At 36.1% G+C, this 24,214-nt stretch overlaps 1 non-coding gene and 1 pseudogene across 1 annotated transcript; both read right to left on the bottom strand.

Annotated features, from left to right (window-relative positions):
• On the bottom strand, positions 1-9,250 carry LOC113870061 (annotated as a pseudogene).
• A 411-nt stretch (positions 9,251-9,661) lies between these two features.
• Positions 9,662-9,766, bottom strand: LOC113870523. The gene has a single exon (XR_003505546.1). It is a non-coding gene; the product is annotated as a small nucleolar RNA R71 (small nucleolar RNA).
• Between the last annotated feature and the right edge of the window lie 14,448 nt (positions 9,767-24,214).

Below are 24,214 nucleotides of genomic sequence, written 5' to 3' on the forward strand. Positions count from 1 at the left end.
TTAAGCATAGTATTTTTTTACAGCATCAGAATTGATGGGGTTTGGAAGATCTTGTCCATCCATGTTTGTGAGGATTAGAGCCCCTCTTGAGAAAGCCTTTTTCACCACATATGGTCCTTCATAATTCGGGGACCACTTGCCACGATAATCTTTATGCGTTGGCAAAACCTTTTTAAGTACCATATCTCCCTCACTGAATTCTCTCGGGCGAACCTTTTTATCAAAAGCCTTCTTCATCCTTCTCTGGTATAGTTGACCGTGACATAACACATTCAACCGTTTTCCTTCAATGAGATTCAATTGATCAAAACGAGATTGCACCCATTCTGCTTCTTCCAATTTGGTCTCCATTATTACCCTTAAAGAGGGAATTTCAACTTCAATAGGAAGTACTGCTTCCATTCCATATACCAAAGAGTATGGAGTTGCCCCGGTTGAAGTACGAACTGAAGTTCGGTATCCATGCAAGGCAAATGGCAGCATTTCATGCCAATCCCTGTATGTCACTACCATCTTTTGGATGATCTTCTTAATATTTTTATTGGCTGCTTCAACTGCTCCATTCATCTTTGGGCGATAGGGAGAGGAATTATGATGTCGAATCTTGAAATTGTCACACAATTCTTTCATCATTTTGTTGTTCAAATTAGTGCCATTGTCTGTTATCAACTTGCTTGGGAGGCCATACCGACAAATCAAATCCTTTTTAATGAATCTCACCACCACATTTCGGGTCACACTAGCATATGAAGCAGCCTCAACCCATTTTGTGAAATAGTCAATAGCAACTAGAATGAAGCGGTGACCATTAGAGGCTTTAGGTTCAATGGGTCCAATAACATCAATTCCCCACATTGAAAAAGGCTAGGGCGATGATAAGACATTCAAATTTATTGGGGGAACATTAATATTGTCACCATATGTCTGACATTTATGACATGTCTTCACATAACGAAAGCAATCGGCCTCCATTGTCAACCAATAATATCCAGCCCTTAGAATCTTCTTTGCCATGACATGTCCATTGGCATGAGTCCTAAATGAACCTTCATGAATCTCTTCCATGATCTTTCGTGCTTCTGAAGCATCCACACATCTAAGCAGAACCATATCATGATTTCTTTTGTAGAGCACATCTCCATTCAGAAAGAAACTCATTGCTAACCTCCTTAACATCCTTTTGTCATTTTCAGCAGCATTTAATGGATATTCTTGGTGTTTTAGGAAATTTTTAATGTCATGATACCAAGGTTTACCATCAGATTCTTCTTCAACCATTTGACAATAGGCAGGATGATCAAGCTGTTGCATCTTTATGAACGGCATGTCTTCTTTTTGACTCACTACAAACATTGATGATAAAGTGGCTAAAGCATCAGCCAATTGATTCTCCTCACGAGGAATATGTTGGAAAGTAATTTCATCAAAATACTCCACCAACTCTCTGATATAGGCTTGATAAGGGATCAATTTGGCATCTCGAGTCTCCCATTCACCTTTCAGTTGGTGGATGACCAAGGCTGAGTCACCATACACCTCAAGAATTTTGATCTTTGACTCTATAGCTGCTTGAATTCCCATAGCACATGCTTCATATTCAGCTACATTATTCGTACAATCGAATGATAATCTAGCTGTGATCGGAATATATTGCTTCTCTGAGGAAATCAGTATAGCACCAATCCCGTGTCCAAGTGCATTAGAAGCACCATCAAACATCATGATCCATTCGTCTTTTGCTGAAGATTCTTTCTCATTAAACAGCGCCATTATATTTTCATCAGGAAATTCGTACTGTATTGACTGATAATCATTCACTGGTTGATGAGCTAGGAAATCTGCGAGAGCACTGCCTTTGATTGCCTTTTGAGTAACATACAAAATATCATATTCTGACAATAGGACCTGCCAACGAGCAATCCTTCCAGTAAGGGCTGGTTTCTCAAAAATGTATTTGATTGGGTCCATTTTTGACACCAACCAAGTCGTGTGACTCAACATATTTTGCCTTAATCTATGAGCTGCCCAAGCCAAGGCACAACAGGTTCGCTCCAACAAAGAGTATATAGCTTCATAATCAGTGAATTTTTTGCTCAAGTAATAAATGGCGTGCTCTTTCTGACCCGATTCATCATGTTGACCTAAAACACATCCCATGGATCCTTCTAACACTGTCAAATACATAATGAGCGGCCTCCCTGACACTGGCGGCACTAGTATTGGGGGATTTTGTAAATACTGCTTTATCTTTTCAAAAGCTTTTTGACAGTCTTCATTCCACTCAATCGGCTTATTTTTCCGTAACAACTTAAAAATTGGTTCACAAGTGGCAGTTAGTTGGCATATGAATCGGGCAATATAATTCAATCTTTCCAAAAATCCACGAACTTCCTTTTCGGTGCAAGGAGGCAGCATTTCCATGATTGCTTTTGCCTTGTCGGGATCAACCTCTATTCCCTTTTGATTGACTATGAATCCCAACAACTTGCCTGATTTTACCCCAAAGGTACATTTGGCAGGGTTCAACCGCAATTTGAATTTTCTCAACTGCTTAAATAATTTGTGTAAATTTACAACATGGTCTTCTTCAGTCATTGATTTGGCAATCATATCATCCACATAGACTTCAACCTCCTTATGTATCATATCATGAAATAATGTCACCATCGCCCTTTGATATGTTGCCCCAGCATTTTTCAAACCGAAAGGCATGACCTTGTAGCAAAAGGTGCCCCAAGGTGTAATGAATGTGGTTTTCTCCATATCCTCTTCAGCCATTTTAATCTGATTATAACCCGAGTAACCATCCATAAAAGAGAAAAATGAATGTTGAGCTGTATTATCTACTAGCATATCAATGTGAGGCAATGGAAAATCATCTTTAGGGCTGGCTCTATTTAGATCCCGATAGTCAACACACATCCGAACCTTTCCATCTTTCTTGGGAACTGGCACAATGTTAGCAACCCATTGAGGGTATTTGGCAACAGCAAGAAAACCTGCATCAAATTGCTTCTTTACCTCCTCCCTAATCTTCAATGACATCTCAGGCTTCATTCTCCTTAATTTCTGTTTAACTGGGAAACACTCTGGTTTTAGTGGCAATTTATGCTCGACTATGTCAACATCTAGACCTGGCATATCTTGATAAGACCATGCAAAGATGTCATTATAATCATGCAAGAGTTTAATCAACTTGTCGCGCTCTTGTTTTTTCATGAGAGTGCCTATTTTGATTTCTCTCTTATCATCTTCAGTCCCTAAACTAATTGTCTCAGTGGGTTCATCATGAGGTTGGATCTCTTTCACTTCTTGATCGACCAATCTTAGAAATTCTGAGGGTAAATCAACATCACTATCATCTTCGACAGCTTGATTAATGGGACAATCAAAATTAGTAGATGAGATATTAGCACTGTTACTTTTAGACATGTCACTTTTGAATCTGCATTGTGCGAGAGTTGAGACAAAAAGAAAATAAACGACAAGATTCAAATGATAAAGAAAAAGGCACGAAGGATTACTGAGAATTCAAATTGCATTTCGTTTAAATATACTTAAAAGGAAACATGTGTCCCAATTTACAAAACAAACTGATATTTTAAATTACAAAAAGAAATCATATATCAGTGTTTTCAAAAAGTAATGATATCCTAAAGTTTGGGATGAAACAATAGGATTAGCTTCAATGATTACTTTGAATGGCCATTAAAAATCACAGGAAGTTCGATGATCTCCTAATTGCCAACTTCTGTGTTCAATGGACAAATACGGACTAGGTTAACCTCTCCTTCTTCTAGTACATCTTCATCAACAGTAGCTACTCGGTCTTGAAACTCAAATCCAGCACTATAGAAGCTTTTTAGAAGATCACAAATAGGGACCCCTTCAGTCTTAGGCTCCCTACCTTCCAACCTGGCTAATATTCTTTCTTTCTTTTCCTCCATGACTCTTCTCTTATCAGCTTTAGTGGGCGTGTATCCCAACCCAAATCTATCCTTATTCTCATGGAGCTGTAACCAGTTTGTTGCTTTCGATATGACTTGCCCCAACATGTATCCATACTGACAACCTCCATTGAGCATGACTTTAGCAGTCATTATGGATGTATTAGACAATCGAGGCTTTAAAATTGGAGCTCCCTCTCCTACATAAGTAGCATTCGCAATCTCTAAAGCCTGAAAAGAGGTCTCTAGAGCTTCTTCAGCAGCTTCAATATAAGGAGTGGACGAAGGCTTACTCACCAACACATCTTCTTCACCAGAGACAATCACTAACTTATTATCAATGATAAACTTTAGTTTCTGATGCAATGTGGATGGTACAACTCTAGCAGAATGAATCCAAGGCCTCCCCAAAAGACAGCTGTAAGCTGGCGCGATGTCCATTACTTGAAACAAAATCTGAAAAGTGCAAGGACCGATTTGGATTAGGATTTCAATTTCTCCAATGACTTCTCTCCTTGTTCCATCAAAAGCTCTTACTATCATGGCACTGGGTTTCATATGCGACTCATCACAAGGTAATTTTGACAATGTTGCTTTTGGCATCACATTCAGAGAAGACCCATTGTCAATAAGCACTCTAACAATAATGTGATCTCGACATTTTACAGAAATATGCAGTGCTTTATTGTGCCCCATTCCTTCGGCAGGTACTTCATCATCAGCGAAGGTGAGATAATTGTTTGAGACAATATTTCCAACAATGCCTCCAAACTTGTCGGTAGTGATATCATGACTGACATGAGCCTCATTCAACACTTTCAAAAGAGTGCTCCTATGTGGCTCAGAGTTTAACAACAGCGATAAAAGAGATATCCGTGCTGGAGTTCTGTTTAATTGTTCCACAACTTGATATTCACTTTGCCGAATAAATTTCAAAAACTCACAAGCTTCTTCATCTGACACTGTTTTTTTTATTTCAGGCATTTTCTCTTCGTCAGCGTCTTCAAACTCGCCCACTTTGGCTTTCCCCTTTGAGGATCTCTCTATCTCTTTTGTTCGCTCCTTTCTCAGCTCTTCAGGTGTGTAAATACGACCGCTACGGGTCATCCCGCCAACACTAGCAATATTTGAGACGACGAGAGTATCAGAACAAACCTTTGCATCATACTTCCATGGTACTGCTTTGTTGTCCTTGTAAGGGAATGGAGCCGGTACTTGTATAGTGATAGGTCTAGGTCCATTGGTAGTTGGGGTATCCACACACTTGGTGTAATGAATGACCAAAGGTTTCGGGAAAGTTAGTGATTGTTCATCAACAGTCAAAACTTCATTTTTCCTTTTAAAGTGCCCGATTTGGACCAAATGCTTGTCCATCAGGGTTTGCAGAACATGCTTGAATTCTTCACAATCTTCAATGGAGTGGTATGCATTAGGGTGCAAATCACACATATTTTCTTCATGTACAAAACCCTTGATCAAGTCAGCCTTGCACAGCTCATAAAAAATAACCTTAAGAGGAGTGGTAACCTCTTCAACTTTCCTCTTTAAAACATGTGCAGACTCTTCCTCGACGGCATTTACCGATGATCCTCCATGCCCAGGTAGGGGATTACTCCTAATGTTAGGATTATCCTCCTTGAAATTCAGCCATTTGGCATTAATTAAGTCTTGCACTTTGAACTTTAATGCCCTACAATTCTCTGTCGAATGACCAATACCACCAGCATGATACTCGCACTTAGCATTCGGGTCATACCCTCTTGGATAGGGCGGTTCTACAGGTTTCATTGGACAAGGTACAACTAATGAACTTTGGAATAGACGAGGTAGTAACTCAGTGTAGGACATAGGGATTGGGTCGAATTGAACTTGCTTCCTTTCTTGACTGTTTTGGGGTCTTATTTGGTTGGGATTTGGGTTTTGGTTCCAATGTTGGGGTGGTCTCATGGGTGGTGCTATGGGAAAAGTAGGCGGAGCGGGTTGGTAGGGTCGCGACTGATAAGATTGGGGACTTGGATTCTATGAAACAGCATTGACATATGGGTAAGACATTTGAGGGGCAGGAAATGTGGGTTGAAATTGAAAAGGTGCAGGGTTAGGTCTGATGAAAGGAACCTCTCTTGGGTGAAAAGCTATAGCATTAGTCTCTCCCTCCTTCTTTCTTCCTGGACCATTTGTAAATTTCTTCAAATTGGAGGGTCCGCCCGAATTGTGAGATATATTACCACTCCTCATTCCTCCTTCCACTCTTTCTCTGATAATCACAATATCAGAGAAGTTTGACGAAACACTTCCAATCATCCTATCATAGAAAGGTGATTGGAGAGTATCGATAAACATAGCTACCATTTCTTTTTCAGACAAAGGGGGCTCCACTTGAGCTGCAACTTCTCTCCATCTCTGGGCGTCTTCTTTAAAAGTTTCATCCTTCTTCTTTTAACATATTCTACAGTTGTAATCTATCAGGAGCCATATCAATATTGTACTTATATTGCTTTAGAAAAGCATCAGCCAAGTCTTTCCAACTACGAATACGAGTACGCTCAAGATGCATATACCAACTCAAAGCTCCTCCAATCAAACTTTCTTGAAAAAAGTGAATTAGCAGCTTATCATCATGGGCATGTGATGCCATCTTCCTATAGTACATGATCAGATGACTCTTTGGGCATGTCGTTCCTTTGTACTTATCAAAATCAGGCACTTTGAATTTTGGATGAACCATCATATCTGGGACTAAGCAAAGATCCGCAGCTTCTCCAATGCCATAGCTGCTTCCCTCAATAGCTCTCAATCTTTCTTCCAATATTTGCAATTTTTCTCTGGATTGGAAGTACTCCTCTGAGTAATTGGGCTGGGGTTCTTCTAAGGTCTTATTGGAATGAAATGGTGATATGGTTGGGTTTCCATCAAGGCTAGGATTAGTGATTTATGGTTGGTGGTGGATCGGTTGATTTAGGGTAGGTATAGTGTGAGGTATATGAGTTTCTTGGGGATGGGCATTTTGAGGGTAAGCATATGATGGGATAGATGTTTGGGTTGGTTGGATTTGTGGACCTGAAGGTTGTGCAGGATTGGGTTGATTTGATGGTTGGCCAGTGTTTGGTGGGTTCTCAGCTATCGGAGGCGTATAACCTTGGGGAAGGTCATATGGGAGAAATTGGACATCTTGTTGATTGAAAGCTTGTTGTGGAGGCCTTTCTATATGAAGGTCAAAGGCACCATTGTTTCATGAGAAGGAAAACTTTGAGATGGTCCTTGTGTAGGGGTAAAACCTGGTGGATAGGTAGGAGTGGGTTGTGCATGAGATGCTTGAATAGGGGTCCCTGATGAATTCACATTTTACTAAATTTTTATACATCATTTATTACTTTTTATAGAAAAGAATAGACTTAGATAGCGTAAATAAGATGAATATTCCAATTAGGCTAAATAATATAGGCTTCTTAGTTTTTGGTTAATTTACATTGATTTAGATAGTTTATTTTTCATGTTTTGATCATTTGAATAATGTGGCAGGGATTCCCAAGCTTATTTTGAAGAATCATTGGATTTTGAGGAATTTGAGGTGAAAGTAACTACTTTCAATATTGATAGTGACAACTACAGCAAGCCACTTCCAGCAAAGGGACCAAAGTGATCACTTTCAAAGTTTAAAGTGACAACTACAGCAGCCCAGAATCAACCAAACCTGCGCGTGGTTACTATGAATATTCATAGTAATCACTCCAGAGCATGCAAAAATTGAAGGTGCTGCGTAACTACTATGAATATTCATAGTAATCACTCTAGAGACCCAAAATGTCCCAGTGCTGCGCGTGGTTACTATGAAAGAATGAGAGTAATTACTTTGGGCGGCGCCAGCTTTAGTATAAATAGATTTTTACCAAATTAGGGTAGGGAGTTGTTACACTTTTTGAACCTTTTCTCTTCTTTACTCAATTTAGGATATTTTCCAGAGCTTAGGGCAACCTTGGGTGACAGCGAAGGGTCCAACCTAGGGTTTGGTTTCTCATTTCTTTTGCTTTTACATTAATGTTAATGAGTTTTCTGCATTTCCCAACTGCGTTTTTGACCCCCATTTCCATGGAGGGCTAAGTTTGTGTAATCCTTAGTGAATTCACATGGGTTCTTGAGTTCCTTGATTTTAATGATAATACAAATCCTTTCTTTACATGAATTACTTCTTCCTAGCCTCTTGAATTGAATTAATGGTGAATGAGGGGGACATTGCTTAATTAACCCTAATTCGTTTTAAGGAAATTCTAAACTAGGGATTGCTTAATCCTAGGTTTAATTCTAAGGTTACGTAATCTTGGATGAGAGATTAGAGCCTAACAAATTGCGTAATTTCGTTAGGACCATAAGGTTGATTTTCGCTTGTTAAATTAACCTAATTCATGGGAGAGAGGATAAGTGTTTATTCTTGAGTAGAATGATGATAAAATCTATGTGGATGAACTAAGGATTGCTGTTTTCTATTGTTTGAATTAATTAAACTCATTTGCTCATTGCTCTTTATTTTGATTTGAAACCACAAAACCCCCCATTTTAATTGCTTGTTCAATTAATGTCTTCAACATGTTTAATGAAGATTAATAACCAATGTTCACGGGAGACAATCTAGGGTTACCCTAGTACTACATTAATTTGTTTAAATTTTGATGAGGATTTACGACAAATTTTTTAAACAACAAGAAAAAGTAATCATCAAATTGGCGCCGTTGCCGGGGAATATTGGTGTTAATATTTATAAGCATGTTATTTGCTCTGTTTTCGTTTTTGTTTATTGCATATTTAGTGAATTCTCTTTTAACTTTTGCATTGTGAATACTTTACTACAGCTGTAGCTTCATAGGTAAGTAGAGTTATGTTGCATTTAGGTAGAACCAATTGCTGTTTTCTGCACTGCACTTTCATTTGCTGCATAATTGCCCTGTTTCTACTGCATAATTCTGCATAATTCTGTAGAACTTGTGCTTGTGTGCTGCATATTTTTGTTCCATAGTTTGCAATTTCTTTCTGTTTTTGCTGTTTGGTGTTAATGCTTTATTTTACTACACTTAGATGTTAGTTTTTCTGCATAATTGTCATCTAAATTTTTCTGCATTTTTACTGCATCATTAGTTTATTTCTTTTCAATTTTCCATAGCTTATTCCTAATGAATGACCAGATCAAATCCGGGAGATTTATATCCTCTAGATACTGAAATTGATAGGACATTCCTTAGGAATCTTAGGAACCTTAGGATAAGTAGGCAAAATTCTGCACATACTGAGGAATCATATTCTTCATCTTCCATTTATTCTTCTCTATATTCTTTAACTTTTGAATCTGTAAAAATGGCAGAAAATGGCCGGACACTTAAGGAACTTGCTGCACCGGACGTGACTTACCAGACTTTATGTATCCAATACCCGGATGTGGATGCCCCTTTTGTTCTCAAAACTGGTCTAATCCATCTTTTGCCTAAATTTCATGGTCTTGCAGGTGAAGACCCTCACAAACACTTGAAGGAGTTTCACATTGTATGTTCCACCATGAGACCTCAAGGTGTTCCGGAGGAGCATGTCAAATTGAAGGCATTTCCATTCTCTCTTATGGATTTGGCTAAAGATTGATTGTATTATCTTCCACCTGGCTCTATTACAAGTTGGGACACCCTCAAGAGATTGTTCCTGGAAAAATTTTTCCCTGCTTCAAGGGCTGCCTCAATAAGAAAGGAAATATGTGGTATTAGGCAGCTAGAGAGGGAAAGTTTGTATGAATATTGGGAGCGTTTCAAGAGACTTTGTGCTAGCTGCCCCCATCATCAGATAAGTGACCAACTCCTAATCCAATACTTCTATGAGGGCTTACACCCAATGGATAAGAGCATGATCGACGCAGCTAGTGGGGGAGCCCTGGTTGACAAGACTCCCGCAGCCGCTAGAACTCTTATTGAGAATATGGCAGCTAACTCTCAACAGTTTGCTACAAGGCAAAACTCCATCATGTCCCGGAGTGTCCATGAAATTCAAACTTCAGATTCACACAAGCTGGAGCATAAGCTAGATGAGTTAGCTTCGATGGTAAAACAGTTGGCATCCATCCAAAAGAATTCTGCTGCATATACACCTCCACCTCCATCCATTCCAGCAATGCTTTGTGGGATTTGTTCATCTACGAATCACTTCATTGATAGTTGCCCCACATTGCAAGAAACTGAATCCTCAGAAGATAATCCTCAAGCTTACGTTGCTAATATTTATGCTAATAAATTTCCTTTTCAGCAGCCGCAGCAACAACAAAGCTGAGATTTATCTTCCAATAGATATAATCTCGGTTGGAAGAACCATCCTAACATAAGGTGGGGAGGAAATGCATAGCATCAAGGCTCTAGCCAGCCAATCAACAACCATTTCCAACGACATCAAGCTGGACAAAACAAGCCATATTCAGCCCAGCAACATCATCATCCATCATCTTCATCTAAACAACACCATCAAGCCTCCCCTTCACTAGCTCTTGCACCTCAAAAGAGTGAGTCATCTTTGGAAGACCTTGTGAAGCAACTCACCATGAGTAATCTCAATTTTCAGCAACAGAGTCAGGCCTTCCAGCAACAGACTCAAGCAAGTATCAAGACCTTGGAGAATCAAATGGGTCAACTTGCTTCATCCCTGAATCAACTTCAATCTCAAGGTTCAGGCAATCTTCCTGCACAAACTGTAACCAACCCAAAGAATGTGAGTGCCATTACCTTGAGATCTGGTAAGGTGATGCAAGAGCCAGAAATGCCTAAGGAGAAGGATCCTAGTTGCACTCTAGCTGCAGAAGGTGAAGGAGAAGAGATTAAGAGCCAAGAGCGGCCTGGACCTATGCCCACACCATGTCAACCAAAAGTGGTAGACAAAGAGGAGAGGTCCATTCCTATTCCCTTCCCTCAAAGAATGGTTCAGCCCAGCAAGAAGCAAGAAGAGGTTGATAAAGAAATTCTGGATACTTTCAGAAAAGTTGAAGTCAATATCCCCTTGTTAGATGCTATCAAGCAAATCCCAAAGTATGCCAAATTCCTTAAAGACTTGTGCACTCATAGAAGGCGGCTAAAGGGTAATGAAAGAGTGAACATTGGGAGGAATGTATCAGCTCTTTTTGAGAGGCAGAAAACTTCCATGCCTGAGAAATGCAAATATCCAGAGACGTTTACTATTCCTTGCATTATAGGCAACAATAGGATAGATAATGCCATGCTTGATTTAGGTGCATCTATTAATGTTATGCCTTTATCTATCTTCACATCTTTGTCTCTTGGACCATTGCAGCCCACAGGTGTCATCATCCAGCTAGCAAACAGGAGCACAGCACATCCACCTGGACTTGTGGAGGATGTGTTAGTGAGGGTGAATGACCTCATTTTTCCAGCTGATTTTTACATCCTTGACATGAAAGAGTCAATGGATAGTGTTGCACCAATCATTTTGAGAAGACCGTTCTTAAAGACTGCGAGAACAAAGATTGATGTGCATGCCAGATCACTTACTATGGAGTTTGGAGACAGTGTTGTCTGCTTTAACATACTGGATGCTATGAAGCACCCAAATGAAGAACACTCTGTTTTCAACATTAACCATCTTGATGAATTAATAGATGATAGTTTGTCTGAATTTCTAGGAGGAGACTCTCTCCTTAATTTTTCTTATTGTGTAGATACTTCCAATTTTGAATCGGGTAATAGTTCTTCTCTATGTGGCATTTGTGCTAAGATTTCTGATTATTTGAATGCAAATTCTACTACTTTCAACGTTGATGAACCTGAAAATTCCATAGGATTAGAATGTGATGTATTAAGTACAACAAGTACACTTGAATCTAACGCCTTTGGTTTGAATATTGTAGAGACTTTGTCAAATGAAAGTGCCAAATCACTTCCTTCTGTGGAGCAACCTCCCACATTGGAGTTGAAGCCTCTACCAGAACATTATGAGAAGCTCCCGGTCATTATTTCCACCAAGCTTGAAGGCGATGAAGAGGAGGTATTGTTGGAAGTAATTAAAAGGCACAAGAGAGCTATTGGATGGACTTTAGCTGACATTCCTGGTATTAGCCCTCTCCTGTGCATGCACAAAATTCTGTTGAAAGAGGGGACTAAACTAGTGAAGCAGCATCAGAGGAAAAGAAAGAGAAAGAGGAAGAGGAAAAGGAGGCCACAACTCCAAGAACTAGAAGCGCTGCACTTAGGAGCATATGAAGACTTAAGAACCTACAAGGAGAGAACCAAGCAGTATCATGATAAATTGATAGGTAGAGGAGAGTCCTGTATAGGTCAAAAGATGCTTCTATTCAACTCATGTCTCAAGTTCATGACTGGAAGGCTGCATTCCAGGTGGATTGGTCCATCCACAGTTACACAAGTGTTTCCTAATGGTGTAGTGGAAATCAAAAGTGAATCCACTAGCAAAAGTTTCACAGTGAATGGACATCGCCTGAAGCATTTTTTTTGGAGAACTCAATTCTCTTGGAGGAGATTGAAGAGGTGGATGTGTACTCTCCTATCATTTCCTTCAACCAAGGCCCCTGTCATGAGTAAATCACTTCACACGTCAAGCTAGTGACGTTAAATAAGCGTTTTGTGAGAGGCAACTCACAGTTTTTATAGTACTTTCTAGTACTCTTTTGATTTCAATAAGCATCCTTTCATTTAAGCTGTATTACTAATCATGAATTGCGGACTCATTATTTGATTGATGATTTGTTCAGAATTTTTGTAGAGGAAAAATTGCTGTATTTGGACTCAATTTGTGTATATATTCATGAAGTCCAAGTAGAGAGGGAGGAATAATCATTTCCATGGCACCAAGCATTTACTTTAGAAAGAATTTTGAAGTTTGCCATGAAGGTAATCACTCTCCCAAGCCATAGTGGTCACTTTCCACCAAGGTATGTGACTTTGCTCTCTATAGTTCTCACTTTCAATTTTCATAGTGACCACTTTGAAGGCTTTTGAATTCATAGGTCTGCGCGTAGCTACTATGAAAGTTCATAGTAGCCACGCGCAGCACTCTGAGAAAAATACCCATGAAGGGCGCCTCTGTAGTGGTCACTTTAAACATTCATAGTAACCACTACAGAGACCAATTTTTGAACATTTGTTGCGCGTAGTTACTGTGAATATTCATAGTAACCACGCGCAACCTCTTTTGAAACAATTGAACAAGGCACCTCTAGAGTGATTACTTTAAACATTCATAGTAACCACGCGCACCCCATTTTTGATAAAACCCTTGCGCGTGGCTACTATGATTATTGAGAGTAACCACGCCCAACATTTTTATATAAATAGGACCCCTTTCACGTTCACTCTCACCCTTCATTTCTGAGAAATTTTTCACTCTTCTTCCAATCTCCTGAGTACCCACTCCCTTGAATTGAATTCCTTGCAATTGAACGTCAATTCCCTGCACTTTTGCACTGCATTTGAACTCAAATCCAGAGTCATGGCTAACACTCCAAGGAAGAATGCACCCAGGGCCAAGAGGAAGATAGCAGCTCTGCAGGGGAAGAGGTATCAGATCCAGTGGCAGCAGCAGCAGAGAGAGATGATGAGGACACTGATACTGATGCAGCTGATGATGATGACCTCTCTTCCAGCGCTGATGAGGATGCAATATAGTCTTAAACTTTTATTTCTGTTATTTATTTAACCTTCTTTTTCATTGTACATATCTTTTAAGCTAATTTCCCTGTAATTAGTACACTTTTTCAATTATTTTTCCTGCCTTTAATTCTCCTTTATTGCTTCTGCTCTGAACAACAACTTAACTCCTGCATGCTATATATATATATTATCTCAGTTTGAGTTATTTTGTTCTGCTGGTGCTGAATTTATTGTCTCTTTGTGCAGAGCATGCCCTCAGTTCCATCAAGAGGAGCATCATTTTTTTTTTTTTTTTGCCATGAGTTGAGGCACTATCATTCACGAAAGGGGGGTGAAGTTCTTTGCCTCTATTTCATATACTCTTAACCTCTTTTTCCCTGGACCATTATACATAAAAATACAAAAATATATCTTTGTTCTTTTTCTTTTTCATTGAATCCAATTTTGTAATTCCAATTCTAGACTCTTACTGCAATTTTCATTCAATTTATGAACACACTTTACTTTTGTAAATAATTTTCTCTTCATGCCATGCTGAATATCTTTTCTTCAAGGTGAATTATCCTCACATGATGTTAAGTAATTATCACCATTTTTACCATGGTAGAGAATTGAGCCCCTAATTTACTTTCTGTGTGTATGCTTCATGTAATTTTGCATCTATTCTCTAGAACTTGCCCTGCTTCTTAATTTAATATGCATTATGCAATTTTTTTATCTAGATGATTGAGGCCTCCTTTACACACACACACAACCACTCACCATTGCCCACCTTTGCACCTTATTGCATTACATTCCTTTCCTTTGCCAAACTTAGTTTGCCCAAACAATTTTTCTTGCACCTAATTTTTTTTTGTTGCAAACATTAAATTTGGGATGTTGATTTTGACGGTAGTTGCTTGAGGACAAGCAACCTCTCAAGTTTGGGGTGGTAGATATCATACATGTTACTAATACATGTCAAAAAAAAAATAAATATATATATATATATATATATATTTGCTCAAATTTGAAGGAAAAGAGTGGTTGCCAAAGTCCAAGAAATCATAAAAGAGAGAATGAAAAAGGAAAGAAAATAAAATGAAGCAAGGTCCATGAGATTGAAGAGATCTTCACATAATGAAAAATGATGAAAAACAAGGTGAAAAATGCTTGAACCTCTTAGGCTACCTCATTTGATGCATTTCATTCTAATTGTTGTATTCACTCACTCAAGAGGATTCCCTTTTCTTGAAAACCCACCTGAGCTTTTGACCCTCCTTGATCAAATTGAACCTTACCTATCCCTATTTGTGACCAACTAAGTCCTTTTGATAGGTAAATCATTGTATTAAGGCAAAGGAGATTGAGAATATGGGCAAGCATATGGTAGGGTAGAGCAATTTGCATGTATTGAGGGAAAATACCTATCTTGAAACACTAAGGAATGAAGAGTGAAACACCACCTTGTGAGCCAGATAATTTCTTGGCATTGTGTGAAGTATGATGAACCTTGTTGAATTTTTGTTTCACTTGTATGGGACTTTGCATAAAATTAATTGATATGAGTGTGCTTTCTTTGTTGAATGACTCCATGATTTTGAAATGGAGAAAGTGCATATTAGAGTTGAAAGATTGGAACAGAAAAATTTTGAGAAATTTTTTTGGATAAGTCCAACCTTTTTTACTTTAGTCCTTGAATTTTGGTTTGCTTGAGGACAAGCAAAAGTTTAAGTTTGGGGTTGTGATGAATCCACATTTTACTAAATTTTTATACATCATTTATTACTTTTTATAGAAAAGAATAGACTTAGATAGCGTAAATAAGATGAATATTCCAATTAGGCTAAATAATATAGGCTTCTTAGTTTTTGGTTAATTTACATTGATTTAGATAGTTTATTTTTCATGTTTTGATCATTTGAATAATGTGGCAGGGATTCCCAAGCTTATTTTGAAGAATCATTGGATTTTGAGGAATTTGAGGTGAAAGTAACTACTTTTAATATTGATAGTGACAACTACAGCAAGCCACTTCCAGCAAAGGGACCAAAGTGATCACTTTCAAAGCTTAAAGTGACAACTACAGCAGCCCAGAATCAACCAAACCTGCGCGTGGTTACTATGAATATTCATAGTAATCACTCCAGAGCATGCAAAAATTGAAGGTGCTGCGTAACTACTATGAATATTCATAGTAATCACTCTAGAGACCCAAAATGTCCCAGTGCTGCGCATGGTTACTATGAAAGAATGAGAGTAATTACTTTGGGCGGCGCCAGCTTTAGTATAAATAGATTTTTACCAAATTAGGGTAGGGAGTTGTTACACTTTTTGAACATTTTCTCTTCTTTACTCAATTTAGGATATTTTTCAGAGCTTAGGGCAACCTTGGGTGACAACGAAGGGTCCAACCTAGGGTTTGGTTTCTCATTTCTTTTGCTTTTACATTAATGTTAATGAGTTTTCTGCATTTCCCAACTGCGTTTTTGACCCCCATTTCCATGGAGGGCTAAGTTTGTGTAATCTTTAGTGAATTCACATGGGTTCTTGAGTTCCTTGATTTTAATGATAATACAAATCCTTTCTTTACATGAATTACTTCTTCCTAGCCTCTTGAATTGAATTAATGGTGAATGAGGGGGACATTGCTTAATTAACCCTAATTCGTTTTAAGGAAATTCTAAACTAGGGATTGCTTAATCCTAGGTTTAATTCTAAGGTTACGTAATCTTGGATGAGAGATTAGAGCCTAACAAATTGCGTAATTTCGTTAGGACCATAAGGTTGATTTTCGCTTGTTAAATTAACCTAATTCATGGGAGAGAGGATAAGTGTTTATTCTTGAGTAGAATGATGATAGAATCTATGTGGATGAACTAAGGATTGCTGTTTTCTATTGTTTGAATTAATTAAACTCATTTGCTCATTGCTCTTTATTTTGATTTGAAACCACAAAACCCCCCATTTTAATTGCTTGTTTAATTAATGCCTTCAACATGTTTAATGAAGATTAATAACCAATGTTCACGGGAGATAATCTAGGGTTACCCTAGTACTACATTAATTTGTTTAAATTTTGATGAGGATTTACGACAAATCTTTTAAACAACAAGAAAAAGTCATCATCAGTCCCCTCTGTGGTTCTTCTCTCTAAAGACTTCAGTGCCTCTAGGATTTGTGTCATTTGTTCTTTCAACTGATTAACATCGTTTCTCAGCTCTTCATTGTGCTCCTCTAACTCATCCATGATCCTTGCTTGAGCGCGAGTTCTATAAGGATGCTTTAGAAAACATTTTCCCGTTATATTTGTTTAATTTTCTGAAATAGTTTGTAGTCAAAAAAGAATTAATCAAAATGAAAAATGCACTTAAAAAAAATAACAACCAAAGATTAAAGAATCATCACAGTTGTTGAGCGTCTTCAAGTCTTTAATGGAAATTAATGTAGGATCCTCGTCAAATGAAACACACCAAAATATAATCCATAATCAAATTAAAACATCAAAGTACATCAGAATTTGATTCAAAATACATCTTCTTTTTTTCTACCCACACATAGTCTACCCATACCTCAAATCATTACATCACCCCTTCCTAGCCCTAGCTATCATTCCTTTCATCTCTGAGACCAACCAGTTACAATGGCTAAGGAAATCTTTAATTTCTTGAGGTATCATGTAAAAAAAAAGTAGCTGTCTCAGCCTTTGACAACATATACGGGACGTCATCAATCGCGGCATTAGCTAATGATGCAAGTTGTATGAAGCGCTTGATCCAATACTCAATAAGCTTATCTCCTTCTTCTATCTGACCATCTTTCACTTTCACAATAGCTTCGTACTCTTTCATGATTCTGATCACTTCCCATTTTTCAGCATTAATTTCAGCCTCGCATGCCATGACAATTTCTTTTATCTGCTCTTCCATATTTTGCACTCGTGTTTGGAGTTCACTGGCTTGAGTCAAAGCTTCTTCTCGATCTCTTTTTGCCTTGTACAATGCACCTTTCAATTATCGTTTCTCATATAAAGCTGCATTTCACTCCTTCACCCTCAATCCTAATTCATTGTTTGCAGCTTCAAGGCAACGTTGAACTTTAGTTGTATGGCTTTGCACAGACTTCTGCTTCTTACAAACCTCTTCATAGGCTTGTTGTTTTTCACTATTTTCTCTCTTCAAAATGGCGCAAGTTTGACGGCTCTCTCGAAGCTCCCTTTCTACCCTCACATTCTTTTCAATCATCTTAGCCAGTCTTACCTTTAATTCTTTTACTTCTTCATTCTCAAAGGGTTTTGGATTAGATGGCTCACTTTCTTGGGAGGTACCTGGATCTTTGAATGGTAACTTAATCTCTTGGACTCTTTCTTTAACCCATTGACGGTAACTTGCTTTCGCTGCACAACTTCTGACACCTAACACTTTTCCTTTTCGAACAACCCTTACCCAAGCATTCCTTGCCTTTTGGATAAGCTCAGTGAAATTTCCATCTTCATAATAGACAACAAAAGGAATCAACAATTCCTCAGCAAGTGGTCCCATCATGGGATAAGCGAGCTGACGTTGTCCCATAATTGGATTGTAATTAATACAACCTCGAGTACCCATAAGAGGAACATTTGGGTAATTGCCACAGTGATAAACAATGGTCGTTGACTGTTGCCATGGAGTATGCCACCTGACGTGTCCTTCATTCAAACTGGCTAAGTGATTAGCCCACTCTTGACCATTTTTCTGCCCAATCTGAAACCTCAGCAAATCAGTGATCAGACACTTGATCTCACTTGGCCTTTTAAAGACATGAGCTGTGAGCCATATATAAAGCATAGGTAGACAACATATAATCCTCTTTCCTTTCTTTTCATGGCAGAAACTCAGTGTACAATAAACATCAGCTAGTAGTGCAGGGACAGGATTTTCAGATCAATTTTTGCATGCAAGAAACACATCTATTGCTGCTAAATCCACAAAGTTGTCATGCTTAGGGAAGAGGACAATGCCATAAATGGTGAGTGCTAGGACATCTATGAAAGTCTCCCAATCTTCTGTTTCTGCCAAACTATGCATTTGTCACTCAAGAAATTCTCTTGTGAATCCTCTATTCTGATGTTTTTCTTGATAAGCTTGTTGTAACTCGGCTGGATGAATCTTTAAGACATTGGTGATAGTCGGCAGAGATGCATGATGTTTCATAGGGCGATATGGCTGTTGACCCTCCAAAGGCAAGTCTAGAATTTGCTCAAATTCCTCTAAGGTCGTAGCCAACTGAAAATCCTGAAAAGTGAAGCACCTTAACGGGGAATCATAATACTGGGCTAGAGCTGTTATGGCATCTTCTTGCACATTTACTTCCATCAATCTCAAAATATTTCCATATCTCCTCACTAAAGTGAGTTGTTGGACCGTCTTCAGCTTCTTCCCTAATTCTCTCAAACTAGTAGTGTCAGCCTTTTAACTTTTAGATGTAATTTTCTTCTCAACTCTACTGATCTCACCTCACTGCTACTTGATCCCACATTAATTTCCATTTTCTCGAATACTCAAACAACTTTGTGATTCTCAACCTATAAATAAAAAGAAAATGATGAGAAATTATTTCAAATCTTGTATTTGTTTCATTAACATAGAATCCTAGTAGCCATAAGGATTAATATTGATTCTAAACAGATAAACATCCATATAAGAATCAACATTAATTCTAAATGAATCGATAATCCACTCGGCTTTTACATTAATGAGACAAATATGTGATGACCATGATAATGCAAGAACAATATGAATCATCACCCTTTTTAAGATCTTTTGAATTTTATTTTTGATAAATCTAAATTGATACTTAAAAGGGTAATGCTTCATCTGACAATGTAATGATGTAAGAAATTATGCAAATTGTCATCCTTAACCTTATTTCAAAACTGATTTTAAATTTATTACAAGTGTCAGAAGGATGGCAATAAGCATGATATTCAAATAAATGATATGCAATAATATATGAAATGATGATGATGTAAGAAAAATTAATTGAAAGAATCATGTGAATCACTAGTCCTTATATTATTCCAAAATATAGTAAAAAAAAAAATTCTTCTCTTTCTTTATTTAAAACTTTAAGGCACTAATAATTCACATGATTTCTAAAAGAGTAAATAAGGAAAGAATACCCCCTTTTGTGTCCTATTTCAGGTCACCAAAAGGGTCTAACTTAAAGATCTACAACTTTCTTTTACATGTAAAAACTCATAAAAGGTGGCTTGTAATCCTACAAGGTCACTAGAGCTAAGATCCAATCCTTGATGTTGACCACAACAGTAGGGAGTCTACTAGATACGGGACATCAAGAAAAGGTCAAACTCTAGCTAGGGTTTTCACGATAGCCAAATAGGACGTGCATCCAAAATGACACCGCTACATAACCCCTCTAATCCTAGGCATACTCAGACCTGGGTATAAGGCCCCGCTCAAAGTGTGTGATAAATGTGTAAGTGGTAGTGTGTGAGGGAGCATACAAACCTTATCAACTCAACAAAAATAAAAAGCTGTAAAAATTAAACAACACGAGAATATACAAATTATCAATAGTCATCTACCCTAGGATTAATAACAATATCAATGTGAGCATACAATGAGATTACGCAATTCATACACGAAATACATGCATGAATAAAAGAAACACTACAATTAACTCAAATAAATAAAAAAGAAAGGGATTAAACAAATAGAAACAAAATAAGACAAATTCGCACAATCAATTATCAAAGGCTTGACTCTCTAAAAGACTTCCCTAGTGGAGTCGCAATCTGTCGCAACCGGGCGATCGCAACGGTACGGCGAAAAACAAACATTGTTCAAAATATCAGAGGAGTCGCCACCAAAGTTTATTTTAAGAAAAAAAACTTGGAAAAAACTTAAATATAATACGATCTTTGAAACCAAAACTGAGTTCGGGAGTCATTTACGTGTAGGGAAGGTATTAGCACCCTACAACGTCCGTTTAAAAACGGTTACCTAAAATTAATTGTGCAAATTCATTCTAATTTTGAAAAATATTTATTTAATCCCTAAACATTAATTATTTTATTTTAAAAGAAGAAATATTATTTATTGAAATATTATTTGGGTTATTTTAAAAATTATTTTGACTTGACGGGTTTGGTTCCCGCTCCTACGTATCCCTAGGTGCAATGGGGAACTCAAAGCCGCGTAGTTCTATCTAAAACTTTATGGGGTTGGTTAATTAAAATTAAGTTTAGTAAAGGAGAATTGTTTTGAGATTAAAATTATTTTCATAAGATTATAATGTTTAGGATACAAGATAACGCAGTTATACATGTACCCTACGAGAAACAATATAGAAAGTGAAGGAAGATCACACAACCATATTGTAAATCATTTTTTTTAAAATAAATAAATATATATATATATATATTATTCGTAAATAAAGTATTTAAATTTTAATTTTGATTATGATTAATGTTGAAAGAAATTTAAGATAGCGTAAGCTATACATAAACCTCTTATAATTTTGGACAATCGACGGCAATGTAAATCACACATCGATGTTGTGAAAATTTGTATAATAAAATGAATAAGAGATTGCCTGTTTAATTTATTAAAGTATGATTTAAGAAAGGTTAAAATATGAAATTAATTCTATTTAATGAAATTAATAATAAAAAATTTAAAACCTTATTTAATAAAATTATGTTGTATAGAACCTAAAGTAACGTTGGTACGAATAGGTTCTAATAATTTATAACGCGTAAAGGTAGAGTCGCTATACATTAGCATTATAAATTATTGTGTTAATAAAATAATTTTTATTGATTGATTAGTAAAATAGTGGTTATAGGGAATACATTTTTGATTAATTATTAGATAATCTTTCTAATTAATTAAAGATAACATATGATAAATTAGTATTGCCTAAAGTCTCGGTAACGTAGGTACACGTAAACTTTATCAATTTATAACACACGACGGTAGAGAAGTTACACGTTAATGTTATAAATTGATGCAAATATATTTTTTATTACTTGATCATAAATAAAATAAATTTACAAATTACATACATTTTATATTTATTAAATAAATAAAAATATACTACGAGTATAAAATCAAATTATTCTAATATTTTGAATTTACACAAAATTTTAAAAAAATACTAAGAATAAACAACTCAAGAATAAATTATTCATTAAACATAAGCAAAAAAAATCAATAATTATTATGAAAATTTTCTTATTTTATTTATCTCCCATTACTTTTAGTGAGAAAGGGTAAATCTGTAATTAAAAATTGGAAGCAAATATAACATAATAATAGAACACAACAAATTATTTAAAGATAAAAAAAATGAGGTGATTTTATAATTTAAAAGTAGATAAATAAATGAATGGATAAAAACTAGAAAAAAGAAATAAATAAGTAAATATTCATTATTTTATATTTTTTCTAAACTAAAAATTCAAAACTTAAACTATCTTTTCATTTAAACAATGGGCTACCTAAACCTGAAAAGTAAAAAAAGAGAAGAAGAAAAAAAAATCCGAATAATAATAATTTAAAGAAGTGTCGAAACTAAGATTTGGAAAAGTACTGGCATAGTAACTGTGCTGCAAAACGTTCAGGGACATTATAACTCCTTTCAAATCAAATGGAATATATTATTAAAATATTAAAATGTTAAAAAAATAAGAAGAGAGCTTTACTTTGATGGTATGTAAGAATGGTTTCGATTATGTTCATCAAATACCATATGCCACCAAGATATTAAAATATATATAAAAAAGGACAGAACTTATGTCAGGAAGCCTGTAACCTAATATTTCATTATTTAGCCACACATCATGCTATCTATGTTAAGAGAGTAGAGCATGTGAAGAAAAACATACCAAGAATGCAACGTTCAAGATTCAAACAAAAAGATAGAGTAATTGAGCTTTTTTCTTCTTCTTCCTTTCGGTAATGCCTTCCTTTTGAGCTCTTCTTCTCCTTCAGTTTTCTCCTTCCTTTCTATATTTTGTTCCAAAAATCTTTTTCTTTCCCTTTTTTGATCTCCCCAAGAAAAACTTTTAGATAAGTTTGTCATTCTTAAAAATTTTTCCTTTCTAAAAACTCTCCCAGATTTTTTCTAAAAAGATGCTCTTTATTTTTTTGTTCCCTGGAAACTTGTTCTAAAAAAATTTGCTTTCTTTCATCGAACCCCCTTTTTCTTCAGATCTACTTGAGTTTTTATACCCCCTTCCATCTCACATTTTAGGATTTTTCTTTTACAAAGTGCCAAAGTTTTGAGTTTTTCCTTTTTCATGCTCAAGACTAATTTTTTATATTGGAGTGTAGGCTTGTGAAGTGCAGGTGGCTGTTTCTAGGAAGCAAAATTCCCTTTTTTCAAAAATTTTCCATTTTTGTAAAGCGATTTTATTCTTTCATTTTTATTTTTTAAAAATATTTGGAGGTAATCCAGGAGAGGCAAAAATTGGTATTCACAACGTTAATACATAAAATTAATTTATTAAATATGAGATACACATATATAATTTACAGAAAATGATAGATTAAATATTGAAAACGCAATTCAAAGTTAAAAATACTGCACTAATTTAGTTTTTGCCGCTAGGGTTTCTGTAAATATCAATTTTTGTCAATTATAATAAATAAATAAAATAAAGTTTTAATTTGTCTGATTGTTATATTACAAAAGTAGAAAATATACAATTCTGTCTTAAGAATAACAAAATTGATTTTAACAAATGAAGTAAAATTATATTTTACTTCCCAAAATGAAAATAAAATATTGCAAGAAAATAATCAAAAAATAAATATCCACTTTATTCATGAGAAAAAAAGTATATCAGAGTTTTTGTTTGTTTCTAGGAAAAAAAACAAAGAACAACGAAAAACTTAGAGAAAGAGGAGTAATTTTTTTTTAAGAAAGAGAGATCTGAGATGAGAAGGGGAGAGAGTACACTTAGAAAAGATTTTTTTTCATAAAGGGAGAACAAAGATGAACAAGAAAAAACAGAAAAAGAAGGGAGGTAGAAACTAAGAGGGAAGAACAACAATGATTTTTTTATTTATTTTTAAGAATTGATCAAGAGTGGAACAAAGTGAAAAATATAAGGAGAAGAAGAGAAAAAAAAACCCCAAAAAAAAGGGTTTAGAAACACAAGGGATTTTCTGTCTTCCTTATTGACGTACTTGGACTCATTTTTGCCATATAGATTTTTTGAGGTACAATCATTTCCTCTTCTATTTCTTAGTTCAAACTTTGTTCTGAAACTTAATGTGTAAATAATGAAAGATCGTCAAAGCGCATAAATAATGATATTATGATTGATTTTAAGACGGCTTGAATAGATATGTACGAATCAGTTTCACGGTATTGCACTGTACCCCTACTATTCTACACAAGGGTCTGCTTCGCTGTCATTCCTAATAGCCTTCTATCTTTTATATATATATATATATATATTATAAAGTATTATAACAAAAGCTTTTGCCATTAAACTTTATATATATATATGATTATATTGTTGGAAAATTTACATTTTTCCTTTTTTTTTTGTTGTTGGTAGATTTTAGTAATAGTAAAACTAAAACGGGGATGGTGACATAAAATAAAGTCAAATGGACTCTCTAAATTAAAGCATTG

Source organism: Abrus precatorius, unplaced genomic scaffold (genome assembly GCF_003935025.1).
Source record: "Abrus precatorius isolate BTA unplaced genomic scaffold, Abrus_2018 Scaffold6, whole genome shotgun sequence".
NCBI classification, from domain to species: Eukaryota; Viridiplantae; Streptophyta; class Magnoliopsida; order Fabales; family Fabaceae; genus Abrus; species Abrus precatorius.